Source organism: Protopterus annectens, chromosome 10.part0, assembly GCF_019279795.1.
Source record: "Protopterus annectens isolate FY-2018-M chromosome 10.part0, PAN1.0, whole genome shotgun sequence".
In the NCBI taxonomy this organism is placed as follows: Eukaryota; Metazoa; Chordata; order Ceratodontiformes; family Protopteridae; genus Protopterus; species Protopterus annectens.
This window is the reverse complement of record NC_056744.1, coordinates 822,437,945-822,451,262: the sequence shown is the minus strand read 5'-3', so window position 1 is coordinate 822,451,262 and position 13,318 is coordinate 822,437,945. Positions and strand designations below refer to the sequence as shown.

General features: G+C 45.3%; 1 protein-coding gene across 1 annotated transcript in view; it reads right to left on the bottom strand.

The window, feature by feature from the left end:
* Window positions 1-13,318, bottom strand: part of LOC122814212 (ubiquitin carboxyl-terminal hydrolase isozyme L4-like) — a 609,903-nt gene that overhangs the window by 285,319 nt on the left and 311,266 nt on the right. The gene's annotated exons all lie outside the window — the stretch shown is intronic.

Genomic DNA, 13,318 nt, shown 5'->3' with positions numbered 1-13,318 from the left:
AATGTCCTTGTTCTCTGCTTGAATAAAGGCAGTCATCCAATTAAGGACATATTTGGATTCCTCTTTGTCTGCAAAATGCAATTACTGGTGCCAGGCATTTTGTGAAGACCCTGGGGGCAGTAGATAAGCCAAAGGGCAGTGCAGAGAATTGGTAGTGCATTGAGCCAGCTATGAATCTGAGGTATCTTCTGCAAGACTGTCTGATTGGGACATGCAGGTATGCCTCTTTTAGGTCCAATGTTACAAGACAAGCCGTCTTGCCCAGCATGGGCAGAAGTTGTTGCAGAGTCAATATTTTGAATTTTGGAATGTCCAGAAATGTGTTTAGAATAGACAGGTCGAGTTTTGGTCTCCAGGCTTTGTCCTTTCTGGGTACCAAGAAAATTCTTGAATAAAATCCTTGTCTCTGCTCTTGCTGCGGCACTCGCTGAATGTCCATGAGATGAAACTTGTTTTTGTGCCTCTGCCCATTGATTGTGTGGCAGTTCTGGCATACCTTTTGACCTTGGCAGGGTGTGAAAATGGAACCTGTAGCCCTGTGACACTATATTCAAGACCCATTTGTCCTGGGTGATAGTGTGCCAATTTTGTGAAAAAAGTGCTAGTTTTCCCCGTAAGGGGGCTGCCAAAAGATAAGTGCTTGGTGCTGGCAGAGGAAAGTCATTGGGACTGTTTCCTGTATGCTTGAGATTTGTCTTCTCCGCTTTTCGAGGTAGAAGCACCCCATTGTTTAGACCTGTATGAGCCTTGGGGTTGGGATTTGCCTCTGGGGCGTCTGTATCTGCCTCTTTGTGGCCTGCCTGACACTGGAAAGGACCAATTCTTTGAAGGCCAGTTCCTGGTAAATCTGGGTGGCTGTACCTGTAAGAAATCCTTAACTGTCTGCATAGACTTTTGCTTTGTCCTCCATTTTCTTCAACACCTCTTCTGCTTTAACACCAAAGTATCATGCTGTAGTGGAGCATCTAATAATTTTGCTTTAACATGATCAGGCAGATTCTATTCCTTTAACCAAGCATGCCTCCTAATGACAGTACCCGTTAACAGCGGCCCTGCAGGAGGCCTCCAGAGAGTCAAAACCACATTGCAAAGTATGCTTTCCCACTTGTTCAGCTGCATGCAATAAATCCTGCATTTCTTTGTTTTCTGCACATTCAGAATTTGTCAACATTTTCCGTTTAAGCAGTGACATTAAGTATTGCTGATATTTAAGCATATGAAACTGACAATTTAAAGCTCTTACAGCCAAGGTAGCAGAAGTATAAATCTTTTTCCTCCATCTGTTCAGTGCCCTTGAATCCCTGTCTGAGGGGATAGGGTTTTTTGCAGTGGAAGCCTTAGTTTCTGGGTCAGCAGCAGGGTTTTTATAAAGAAATTTATGGGAATCTGGAACCTTGTAGTATCTGTCTGGCTCAACAGGTGCTGGAGGTAAAGAGTATGAAGACAGGCCAGACTCTGAAAATACATCACCTACAATGTCTAAAACAGGAGTAGCAGCAAGAGGCCTGTGCTGAGGAAGTAAAAGGAAGTCTCAAAGCCTTTTCTTAGATTCTGAGTAGTCTTGGCTCTCCCAGTGGAAGTGCTCCCTCATGGTATGCAGGGTTTCCCCAAAAGAATAATCCTCAGGAGGAGAGGCTGAAGGGATAGACTCTTCAGCATCAGAATCCTCATAGGGAGGAAGAGAGTATTCCTGTTCAGAAGAGGAATCAGAGAAAATGGAAACCTGATCTGAAGATTCATATTCTATCTCTTGCCTAGGCCTCCTATCAGGAGGGGGATGAGAACCCCTGATCAAAGTAATTAGGTCTTTGGCCATTTTGAGCATCCGTTTTTTTAGGCATGGAGGCCTGTCCATGGGATTGCTGTACTTGTTTCTTTGTCTTTAGTGGAACTTTAGTCTTTGCCTTTGAAGCTAAAGTCGGTTTTACATATAACTGTGTAGGCCTGAAAACATCCTCAGAAGCAGATGCCTGCTCAGCGGCTCTGGACCCATCTGAAGGGATATTTTCAGTGTCCAATACCTTGAGTTTCTTGCGGCCTAGTCGGCTCCACGTAGGAGTCGGAAGCGGCCTGTGGCTCTGAGGTAGCGGGCGTCAGGGGCTGCGAAAGCACCTTACTGAGAACTGGCGACTGGCTTAGAAGCAGCCTCGTCATCAGTTTTGGACCTCGGATGCCTGTCCTTTTCCTTGCGTTTCTTGTGAATTGCGGTAGTCGGATGGCTATCAGACGACATCGTGTAATCAAATCTTCGGCCAGAGTAGTGAAATGCAAAGTCATGCCGACGATTAATACTGAGTTGGTTAAATCTAGCACAAAACCTACAATTAGCGACGTCGTGATCAGGGCCTAGGCAAGGAATGCAATAAGAATGGAAATCCTCATGAGGTATTTGCTTCCCACAAGAAATACAATTAACTTTTTCGGACATCGGTCTGGAGCAAGAAAAAAAAAAAAGTTTCCCCAACCGGGTACTTAGCTTTAAATTAAGACTTCGGATCTGAAATTCGAACACGAAAATCTCAGGAGTCGGCCGGCACTTGCGAACTGCTTTTGCTTCGGGCACCGTGCGGCAAGAAAGACTGAAGAAAATGGCATCGGCTGCATCTTTTATACCCCTGATGCACTGACGTCAGGGAAGAGGCGACAGCAACCGATGCCGGACCAAGACTTTGGAATTTAGGCCGACTGCAGGTAGCCTGCCAGCAGGATAACCCAAGTGTAATGACTGCAACAGTGAAACACTATGAACATCCAAAAAGCTCTACAATGTCAATGGTAACAAAAAGCACCTGATCAATTCTTGTATTACTCTGTTTTTCAAAAAATCCCACGAGTCTTTTAATATGTTCATAACTGTATCAGGGATATTTTTAACCTCACATCTAAGTACTTTGCAAGGGGTTCTGTTACTGAGCCTGTGGCTGCTACTATTGGCCTTAGAGGGAGGATTCTCCAAGTTCTTATGCACTTTCAGAATCCCGAAAATGGAAGGAACACGTGGTCTCTCGTTAAATAAAAACATTTCCATATTAATAATGGAGTACTGGAAAATAATATTGTTTGAACTTTTATTGAACAGTAATACCATATTTTTAAATGTATTTTTTACACTTAATTTATACAGATGTATTGAGTGTATTGATTTTTATATGAACCCTAAATGTGACGATGTAAAGGGGAATACAATACTTGATTGGTTTATCGGCTTGGTATCCATACATTTGTGTTTTTGCATTTGAGGAAGTGAGGTTACGAAAACATACTCTATTTGGAGCGTTAATGTTTTTATTTTACAATTAAAACTACAAAGGGACTGCTTCTGGCGTGGCTCAGTGTTTTTTTATAGTTCATAAATCTGTGTTCCTTTTGGAGAAAAACTCTTTGTACTGAAGCGTCTAGCAGAAAACCCAGGAACATAATCTTGTGTGGTGGAATCAAAACAGGCTTCTGAATGCTCTCTTGGAATCCCAGCCTGCACAGATCTCTCGCACCCAAATGAGAGATACTTGACGCTTTGAAAAATATTACAAAGATAAGCAAGTCATCTAAATATGAAAAATGCTGACAGCCTGTAGCTGTAACTGGACACTTTCGGAGCACTGGATAGACCAAAGGGTAAGGCAAGAACTTGTAGGCTAATAAACACCTATGAACCTGTTAACAACCACAAGGGCCTTTTTAAGCCTAGCTATGCATCCCAAACCTCTGACAAGTTCTCTTACCCTTGATAAGTGTAAGCAGCGGCTTAGGAAATGAAACACTTACAAGCAGGGGCCATGGAAATAAACCATTTGCAGGATACCCGTGTCTATTAGACATAGGTGTCAAACCAGGGATGAATTTCCTGTTCCCCATCCAACTGTTAAAGTTGCACTTAAATTGGGTTAGAGAGGAACTGCGCTTCACATAGATGGGGATCCTGTTCCAGAGAAAGGGGGGATCGTTTTGGGATACATACCCATCTCTCAGGCAGGTCCTATTTATATCACAGGCAAGGTTTAAGTCTTTAGAATGGGTAATTCTGGTGCTGTTCATTTTGTGGACATGCAGGAGGTCCATCAAAATGGGGTCTGACAATGCCTTGTATCCAGGCATAGATCTCCCCTCAATAGCCTGTAGGAGACAAAACACAAGGATAGGGCTTTGAGGCGGTCTGCATAGGACATGCTACTTACACCCTGTATTCTTTTAGTGATGAACCTCTGTGGAAGTTCCAGCTGTTGGATATGCTTGGTTAGGTACATACCAAAGGGGCACTGTACTCAATCATTGGTCTGATGAATGCTGAATACACTGGAACAATGACTTATCTGGATTTAGATGCATGCCATACCTTATACAAGTTGCACAACATAGAATGGATTTCCTCACTACTGTAGACATGTAGTATGGTAGTATGATAGTATACTTAACACCAAAAGTGTGATAAGAGACCTTGGGACACAGGTGGACAGTAGTCTCTCCTTTGATGATCACATCGCCACAGTAGTCAGGAAAGCCTTCTACGTGACACACCTCATCACAAAAGGTTTCTCATCCAGAATAAAAAAAGAGTTCATTGTTCCCCTCTACTCATCACTCATTAGACACATTAGAGAGTACAATGCCCCTTTTGGTATGCACCTCACAAGACATCTACAACAACTGGAAACGCCACAGAAATACCTCACAAAGAGGATTACCAGCCTCAAACAGATGCCCTACGCAGACAGTCTCAAACAACTCCAGCTTTACTCAGTCGCATATCGCCTACTCAAAGGGGATATCTGCCTAACATACAAAGCTATGTCAAACCCAGAGCTGTTGGACATGCTCCACTTAAAGAAATCCCAATCCCTCCGAGCTACACGCTCTAGGGACCCAAACCTTGTCACCACAATAAACAAAACAAGCCGGAGGGATAGATTCCTGTCCCAGAGACTTCCCATACTCTGGAATAAACTACCTATCTATATCAAACAAAGCTCCTCATTAGCACTCCAAGAAAAATCTTGATGATTGGATGGGAAATAGGAAATTCACCCTGGTGATCACCTCTGTGGCTCTGCTCGACAGTGGCACAGGAAAATAATTTTCTTGGGTGGCAAAAGCCAGGGTACCTTTTTGGCTGGACTTGTGTAGGCCCCAGGGCCGATAGCCTAGTACCTACCTATGAACCTATGTGACAAGTAAAGGTTAGAATACTGTTTGTGTGTCCCCAAGTCCCAGACTACTGGGTCAACTCTTAGGGATGTGCTGTCACAATATGATCAATGTCCTTACATTCACTGCTGCAGTTTTCTTAACAGATGGGACTCCCTGCTGTGGAAGCTCAACATCCATCGAGTCTACTAAAGACTCCTGTTGCTTTAAAAGGTATGCCGAACATCACCCAAAAGCTCCTTGCATACTGTAAGGCATAAAAGTGATGCTTAGGCCTACCGTAGTTAGAACTTCTTTGCCATCAGTCCAATCGTATCTTTTCACCATCACTGTTTGCCTGCTTCAGTTTTCTGCCATTTGGAAGCATTCTCGTTCTCCACTGACTATATACTCCTGTTGTGGACTTCTTTGCAGTTGCAGATAAGTGCCCTGTTGGGGTTTTTGCTTTTTCTTGTCTTATTTTGTGCTCCTTGGGGTTAATGTCATCCAGGAAGAGTAAATACCAATGAGGGAGAGAGATTCCCCATAAAGGACTGCGACAAGAAGTGTCTGTCTAGGAGCTTCTCAAGACCATGCAACTTGTTCAATTTTGTCAGGTGTTTGTCCAAAAAAACATTTGCATTAGACTTTCTTCCCTTTCCTTGCATCTTGAGAACCAGCGTCTTAAGCTTCTCGCTAAAGATGCAATGGAAGGAAAGTCCCACCCCAGATGGTCACCCCTTAGTGAAAGAGGTAAAAAAGGCACGACTGGAATCTTTTGCTGTCCAGCCTCTGTCAAGTGTTTCTCCTGAGGTGATTACAAACCTGGCGGCTCGCCCAGCTGTGTTGTCGGATTTCTCTGCTGCAACAGTGTTGGAGGCAGGTAAGAATCCGGCTGGCAGCACGTCTAAAGAGGTTTTGCAGGTGTCCATCTCTGATGTTCAGGGGGAATCATGGATGAATTTTTCTGAAGGGTCCAGGGGAGTTGCTCCATTTTTAGTTGGGGAAGTTGTTCCTACTATGGTTCTCGACTGTTGACCTGGGTCTGAGCCTTCTCAGTTTTTTGGAGGGGATGTTCCCTTATAAAAGAAACAAACATGTTTCTTCTGCTCCTAGGGATCCAAAAAGTGACTGCCGGGCTTTACTCAGGGGCTATTCACTGCTTTAATGTCCTTAAAGTCTCCTCAAGGGGTTTCAGTTCCTGTTCCTCCTTGGTCCTCTACTTCCCTTACAAGCCCTACAGAACAGGATTCTTCTGAGGATGAGTCGGATTGTGATGACGAATCTGACTTATTTTACTCAAATTCCTTTTCCTTTGGACTATAGATAAAAGGCGGAGGAATCTATTAGTCCTGATGTTCCTTTTCAGGAAATTTCCTTTGTGAATCCACTCTCTAGGATGATAATTTTCTTTTTGTAAGTGGAACTGTGCTTAGGTGTCAGATATCCATAAAAGGTGCTATTGAGTTGCTGCAGTTGGAATCTCCTACTCCTGCAGCTATTCCTCCTGTTTTGGCTGCTTTGTTGGATGCTTTTTCCAATGGCTCTCATGCACCCGATTCTCTGCCTCCTGCTCCCAAGAAATGTTTTATAGGGTGCCTGAGGATTTTTCTTTTCTTTTTTTTTCATATAAATGTCCTGGTGCTGACCCCTTTGTAGTGTCGGTAGCCTCCAATAGGAAGCAAATGAGACCGCCTTCGCCCAAGTTATTGAGGTCTATTATTAGAAGAGCGAAGCGACGAAAGAGTTAACACTCATCGGCACGCAAGTCTGAAAACAGTGAAGTTACGGAATAGCAATTTTTTTCCCAGGGAAAAAAATCACTTGGCCGTTCTCGGGACTTTGCTTTCTTCATGTGGAGTGATCTCAGGGGTTGGTATATTTAAGGGTGTCTGAGGCTAAGCCCCTGACTTTATTTTGTCTTTAAATTTTTTATTTTTTTTTTTTTGGGGAAACAGCGATTTTCCCCTGTGACTTTGGCTTTTACGCGTTGACGAAAGAGTGTTCACTCTTTCATCGCTTCACTCATAATATAGACCCAATTATTGTCATCTAACAAGGACAGCAGAGCTATGGAAAGGCTGGGTAAGAAGGTTTACACGTCTGCTACCTAGCTTTTAGGGCTATTAATTATCAGACCCATATTTCTAGGTATGTGTTGGGTCTTCTATTTCAGGCCTGTCAACCTACTTCTGATTTTTCCAGACTCGGAGGGCAAAACTTCTGTTCTTTCTAGGGACTTTCCTCTCAAGTCGTTTGTCACTCTATTAAATCTAGTTACGATGCAGCAGATACCTTTTCTAGGGCTGCTGTTTTTGGTTCAGTGATGAGGTATTCTTGGCTTAGGCTTCAACCTCTACCTGATGATATTAAGGTTAAGTTGATGGATGCTCCTCTGGATTCTAAGCTTTTGTTTGGGGAAGCTGCTGCTAGTGCAGGTCCCTTCAGGATAAGGGTAAGGCCTTGCAGGAGCTTAAACATGCGTTTGTTTACCCTGCCTTTGCTCGTAGGCAATCCCACCCTTCTACTACAGGTAAGAGGAGTGGCAATCAGGCTCTTCATGCTAAGGCTCCTCAGTTTGCAGGGACTTCAAAATCTTCCTTTCCAGAGAAACCAGGTGGTGTATGACTAAAGGTCCCTTCCCAGCCACATTCCTCTTTTTTTTCTCCTCTTTCTTTCTGTTTGGCTTCAGATTACTCAGGATTGTTGGGGTTCTGTCAATCATTCGTCAGGGGCACTTCATGGTGTGGAAATCTCGTCCTTTTATGGGCATTCGTCAGCCTCCTTGGGAACAACTTCCCTTTTTCCCTCAGAGGTTCTTCAGAATTTCTTGACTCTGGGTATTATTCAAGAGGTGTGTGTCCCAAAGGCGGAAAGGGTTCTACTCCAGACTGTTTCTAGTGCCCAGGAAGGCACCTGGAGACCTATTCTAGACCTCTCTCATCTAAACACTTTTCTAAAAGTGCCTTCCTTTCGGATGTTATCCCTTCAGATTCTGCATCTTCTCTCACTCCATCAGGCCTATATGGTGTCTCTGGATTTCAAGAATGCTTATCTCCATATTCCAATCCATTGTCTTTTTGGGAAGTTTTCACATTTCTCTGTTGCTTCCTGGCATTTTCAGTTCTATGCTTTGCCCTTTGGCTTTTCTACTGCCCCAACGGTGTTCATCAAATACCTTGCATGTGTGATTGCTTTTTGCAGGCTTCAAGGGATCCAAATATTTCCTTACTTGGAGACCAGTTGATTCAGGAACCCCTGGAGACCCTCCTTTTGAAAAATCTTCATTTTGCCGTTTCTTTTCTTCAGAGTCTGGGGTTTACTATAAATTTCAAAAAGTCTTCTCAGACTCCTTCTCAGGATCATGTTTTTCTGAGTTGCAGGATTCAGACAGTACCAGTGCTGGCTTCCCTGCCCCCTCAAAAGGCCTTAACTCTCATTTCTTTCTTTCACACTCTTCTTCTTCTAGCTTCCAATACCACCAGCTTCTGAGAACTCTGGGTTTCATGTCATCCACCATTCCGATAGTCCCTCTGGCCAAACTTCACATGAGAAAGGTTCAGTGGTTTCTGAAGTCAGTGTGGCTTCAACATGCACATCCTCTAGACGTTGTAGCTCCTCTTCTTCCTTATCTCAAACAGTAACTTCACTGGTGGATTCAGCAGTTGTGTCTGAATCCAGGGATCCATTTTCATCCCTCCACTTCCCTCTCAGGAATTGTTCAGAGATGCTTCAGACATGGGATGGGGGGAGATACTTGGCTTCCTAAAGTTCAGGGAGTGTGGCTGCCTTAGCAGAAGTAGTACATCACTATATATCAAAGAGAGGAGAAAGTACAGTTGTGTACACTTACCATAAATGTAGTTGTTAGAGTGTATTCACTGTTGCAGTCATCACCTGTAGGTTATCCCTGCTATGGTAGCCCTTGGCCGGCCCAAAAAACAGAGAATGTTTTTCTGCATCGACTGCAGTCGCCTGTAATCTGATGTCAGGTCGTCAGTGCTATAAATCAAGGCAGCCGACATCATTACATCAGATTTCTTGCCCTATCCCGTCAGAAGCACAAGGAAATAAGGTAAAGTGGTCCTGGTGGCTAAAAGCCACTGTGGGAAGCTTATGTCCCCCTAGGGAAAGATGATACAAGGGAGATGGAGGGAGGGAAACCAAAACTGCAACAGTGAAAACACTTGAACATCTACATTTAGGGTAAGTGTACACAACTATACTATGTTCTTCATGTTTCAGTGTTGCAGTCATCACCTGTGGGAGGATTGCCAAAGCTGAGGAGAGGGGTGGAAGGATAGGTTAGAGCCCTAGGCATGGGGTCAGCAAGCCCTGCAGAACGGTAGATGGCAAACCCTGTCCTAGACTTAGAAAAAAGAGGTAGGTGGTAATGCTTTGTAAAGGTATGTACAGAGGTCCAGGTGGCAGCTTCCAAGATGTCCCTGGTGGGGACTTCTCTGAGGAATGCTGTGGAAGTGGAAGTTGCCCTAGTGGAATGGGTATGAACAGACTTGCGAGGGGGTTCCCATGTAGTCTGTAGCATAAATGGATACAGTGTGATATCCATTTGGAAATAGTTTGCTTGGAAATGGGCTTCCCTTTTGCCCCTGGGGCAAAGCTGACAAGCATCTGGTCTGTTTTTCTGAAGGGTTTAGTAATGTCCAGATAGATGTGTCAGTGCACATCTAGCAAGTGCAGAATTCTTTCCCCCTTGTTTTGAGGGTTGGGAAAGAAGGTGGGTAGGTGTATGGCCTGGTTGAGAGTCACATCAGATACCACGTTGGGCATAAAGGAGGTGTTAGTCCTCAGGGAGACCCCGTTTGGATGGAAAATGATGAAGGGCTCAACAGCCATGTGTGCCTGAAGTTCTGATACCCTTCTGGCTGAGGTGATGGCTAGTAGGAAGGCAGTCTTCCAGTAAAGGTATTTCAATTCTGCTGAAGCAACAGGTTCGAAAGGAGACAAGGTTAGTTTTTCTAACACAATTCAGGTCCCAGCCTGGCGCGCAAGGCCTTCTGGGAGGTCTGATATTGGAAGCCCCTCTGAGGAATTGTTTAATCAAAGGATGAGAGAAGACGGGTAGGTCTGAATTGTAATGGGCTCACATGCCTGAGGCATGGATTTTAACAGAAAAGAAGGAGAGACCACCTTTGAGCAACTCGGCTAGATAATCCAAGATAAGAGGGATGGAAGGATGAGAGGTACTGGCCCCTCTGGACTGGCTCCAGGAGCAGAATCTTTTCTATTTCCCTGCGTAAGATTTTCTGGTGCTGGGCCTTCTGGCCTCTGAGAATGTCTAGGACCTGTTTGCTTAACAGGGACTCCTTGTTAGCTTTTAAGGTACAAGTCATGCTGCAAGATTGAGAGTCTGCAAGTCTGGGTGCAGTATCTTCCCTCTCACCTAGGTCAAGAGGTTTGAGATCAGGGGAAGTTGCTTGGGGGGGCTGTAAAGTCAGGCTGCGAAATAAGGGGTGCCAATGCTGTCTGGGCCAAACTGGAGCAATGAGGATGGACCTTGGTCTCTCCTCCCTTATTCTAGATCAGTACCTTGGGAATAAGGCACAGAGGAGGGAATGCATACACAAACAGGGAGTTCCAGGGGAAGGTCAAGGCATCCACCTTCCACTCTGGGTGGCGATACTCCCTAGAACAGAATTTTTTAGCTGGTGGTTGAGGTGCAAAGCAGAGATCCACCTCTGGAATTTCCCACTCCTCAGTGACTTGCAAAAAGATTTTTCTGTGGAGCTGCCATTCATGGGGGTCCAGTAAGTTTCTGCTTACGTGGTCTGCCAGGGTGTTGTTGATCTCTGGTAGGTATTGGGCAATTAGGTGTAATCCCATGGAGGAGGCTGTCAGCCAGAGGTTCATGGCTAGCCTGCACAGAGGGTAAAGATTGGGTCCCTCCCAGTTTGTTGATGTACCACATTACAATGGTGTTGTCCGTTTTGATAAGGAGAACCCCTGGCCTGAAATGGGGTTTGAAGGATGTCAGAGCTTTCTGTACTGCCATCATTTCCTTCTGGTTGATGTGAAGGGAAGGTGCTGGGCAACCCAAAGCCCTTGGGTGCAACTGCCTGCCAGGGGAGCGCCCCAAGCAATGTCTGAGGCATCGGTGGTGATGGTCTGCCTGGTAGGGCAGAGGATGAAGGGGAGACCCTTGTTCTTGGCACAGGGCCCTGCCCACCAGAGAAACTCTGCTCTTATACAGAGGATCAGAGAGAGAGAGAGAGAGAGAGAGAGAGAGAGAGAGAGGTCTCGAGGCTGAGAGTGCCGACACCTAAGGTTCTTTAGATACCACTGAAAGTTTCTCATGTGAAGCCTGGCCAGAGAAATTAAAAGGATGCAAGATGCCATGTACCTCAAGGCTTGCAGGAACTTCCTCGCCGTGAGGTGACTTCTGAAAGCCAGCTGGGTGAAGTAGAGACAGGAAGCTCAGCTTTTCTGGGGATAGGAAGGCCATTTGGGATGCTATGTCCAGCAGTGCTCCCAAGAAAATGAGCCTCCTGGAGGGTGTTTGCTTTGATTTCTTCTCATTGATGGTGAACCCTAAGGAAGTTAGGAGGGTTTTGACAAAGAGGAGGTCCTGGAGCAGCTTTTCTTTACACTCTGCCTGAGTGAGGCAGTTGTCCAGATAAGGGTAAATATGTATAATTCACTGTCTGCAAAATGCTATGGTCGGGGATAAGCATTTGATTAATACCCTGGGAGCAGTAGATAAGCCAAAGGGTAGTGCAGAAAAATAAAAGTGCTGTGAGCCTGCACTGAAGCGCAGGAATTTCCTGCAGGACTCCCTTATGGGGATGTGGAGGTAGGCATCTTTTAGGCCTAGAGTCACTAACCAGGCATTTTTTGTCAGCACAGGCAGCAGCTGCTGCAAAGATAGCATTTTGAATTTGGGGACCACCAGGGAGGTGTTCAGAACGGATAGATCCAGGATGGGGTGCCAAGTGCCCTCTTTTCTGGGAAAAAAGAAGAGTCTGGAATAAACGCCTTTGCCTGCTTGATCTGTGGGAACAGGTTCTACTGCCCCCTGGGGTATGAGAGTTTGGACTTGTTTCATTTCCTCTGCCCACTGATTTGGAGGTAGGTCTGGGAACCCTCTTGGAATTGGGAGTTCGCTGAAAGAGAATTTATCTCCCTGAAAATTTATCTTCAAGAGCCATTGGTCCTTTGTTACAGAAAGCCAATTTTCTTTGCAGACGGAGAGCCTTCCTCCTAGACTTTGGTGAGTGAAAGGAGGGCGGGGGGGGGGGTAGTCACTGAGAGTTTTTGCCATAGAAGGATGGCTTAGAACTCCCTGCCTTTGGGGCAGAAGTGGTCCACTGTTTGGTTCTCTGTTGTCCCTGGGATAGGGGCCTGGGTGGTCTGTCCCTGCGGCGCTTACCTTGCCCCAGTCTGCTAGGTGCAGGAAAGGACCAGTGCTTAGAAGGAAAATTCCTGCTGAACCTAGGAGGTTGAACCTGAAAGAAGTCTTTTACTGTTTGCGTAGATTTTGCTTAGTCTTCCATCTTTTTAAGCACCTCTTCCGCTTTTAATCCAAAAAGTGGCCCTTATCCAATGGTGCATCAATTAATTTAGAATGGACATGATCAGGGAGAGGTTGTTCCTTCAACCATGCATGTCTCCTAATGACAGATTCTGACACAGCTGCCCTGCTTGAGGCTTCTTGGGCATCATATCCACAGTGCAGAGTGTTTGGCCACTTGACAAGGAGAGTGCAGTAAATCTGCTAACTTTCGAATTGCCACAGTCAGGAAAGGTAGAAATCTTTTGCTTTAATAGTTCCAAAGTGTGCTGTTGATATTTTAACATATGGAATGGACAGTTGAGTGCTCTGATAGCGAAGGTTGCAGAGGTGTATACTTTTACCCCATCTCTCCAGAGCTCTGGAATTCGTATCAGAAGGAACAGGGTTCGTTGCAGAGCTAGCCTTAGCGGCTTTAGGTCCCTGTGTAATGACCTCCGGGTCTGCAGCAGGATTTCTGTGCAATTTGTGAGAATTTGCTACTCTGTAATAGCGGTCAAGTTTACTGGGAGCAGGTGGAGGGCGTCAGGGGCTAAGGTGGATTCATGGAAAACATCATCCACCACTTCTAAGATAGGGGGATGGCCAGGGTCTGTGCTGAGGCAGGTCTAGAAACTCTCTTAGTCTTTTCTTAGACTGAGGGAAGTCCTGAGATTCCCAGTGGAAATG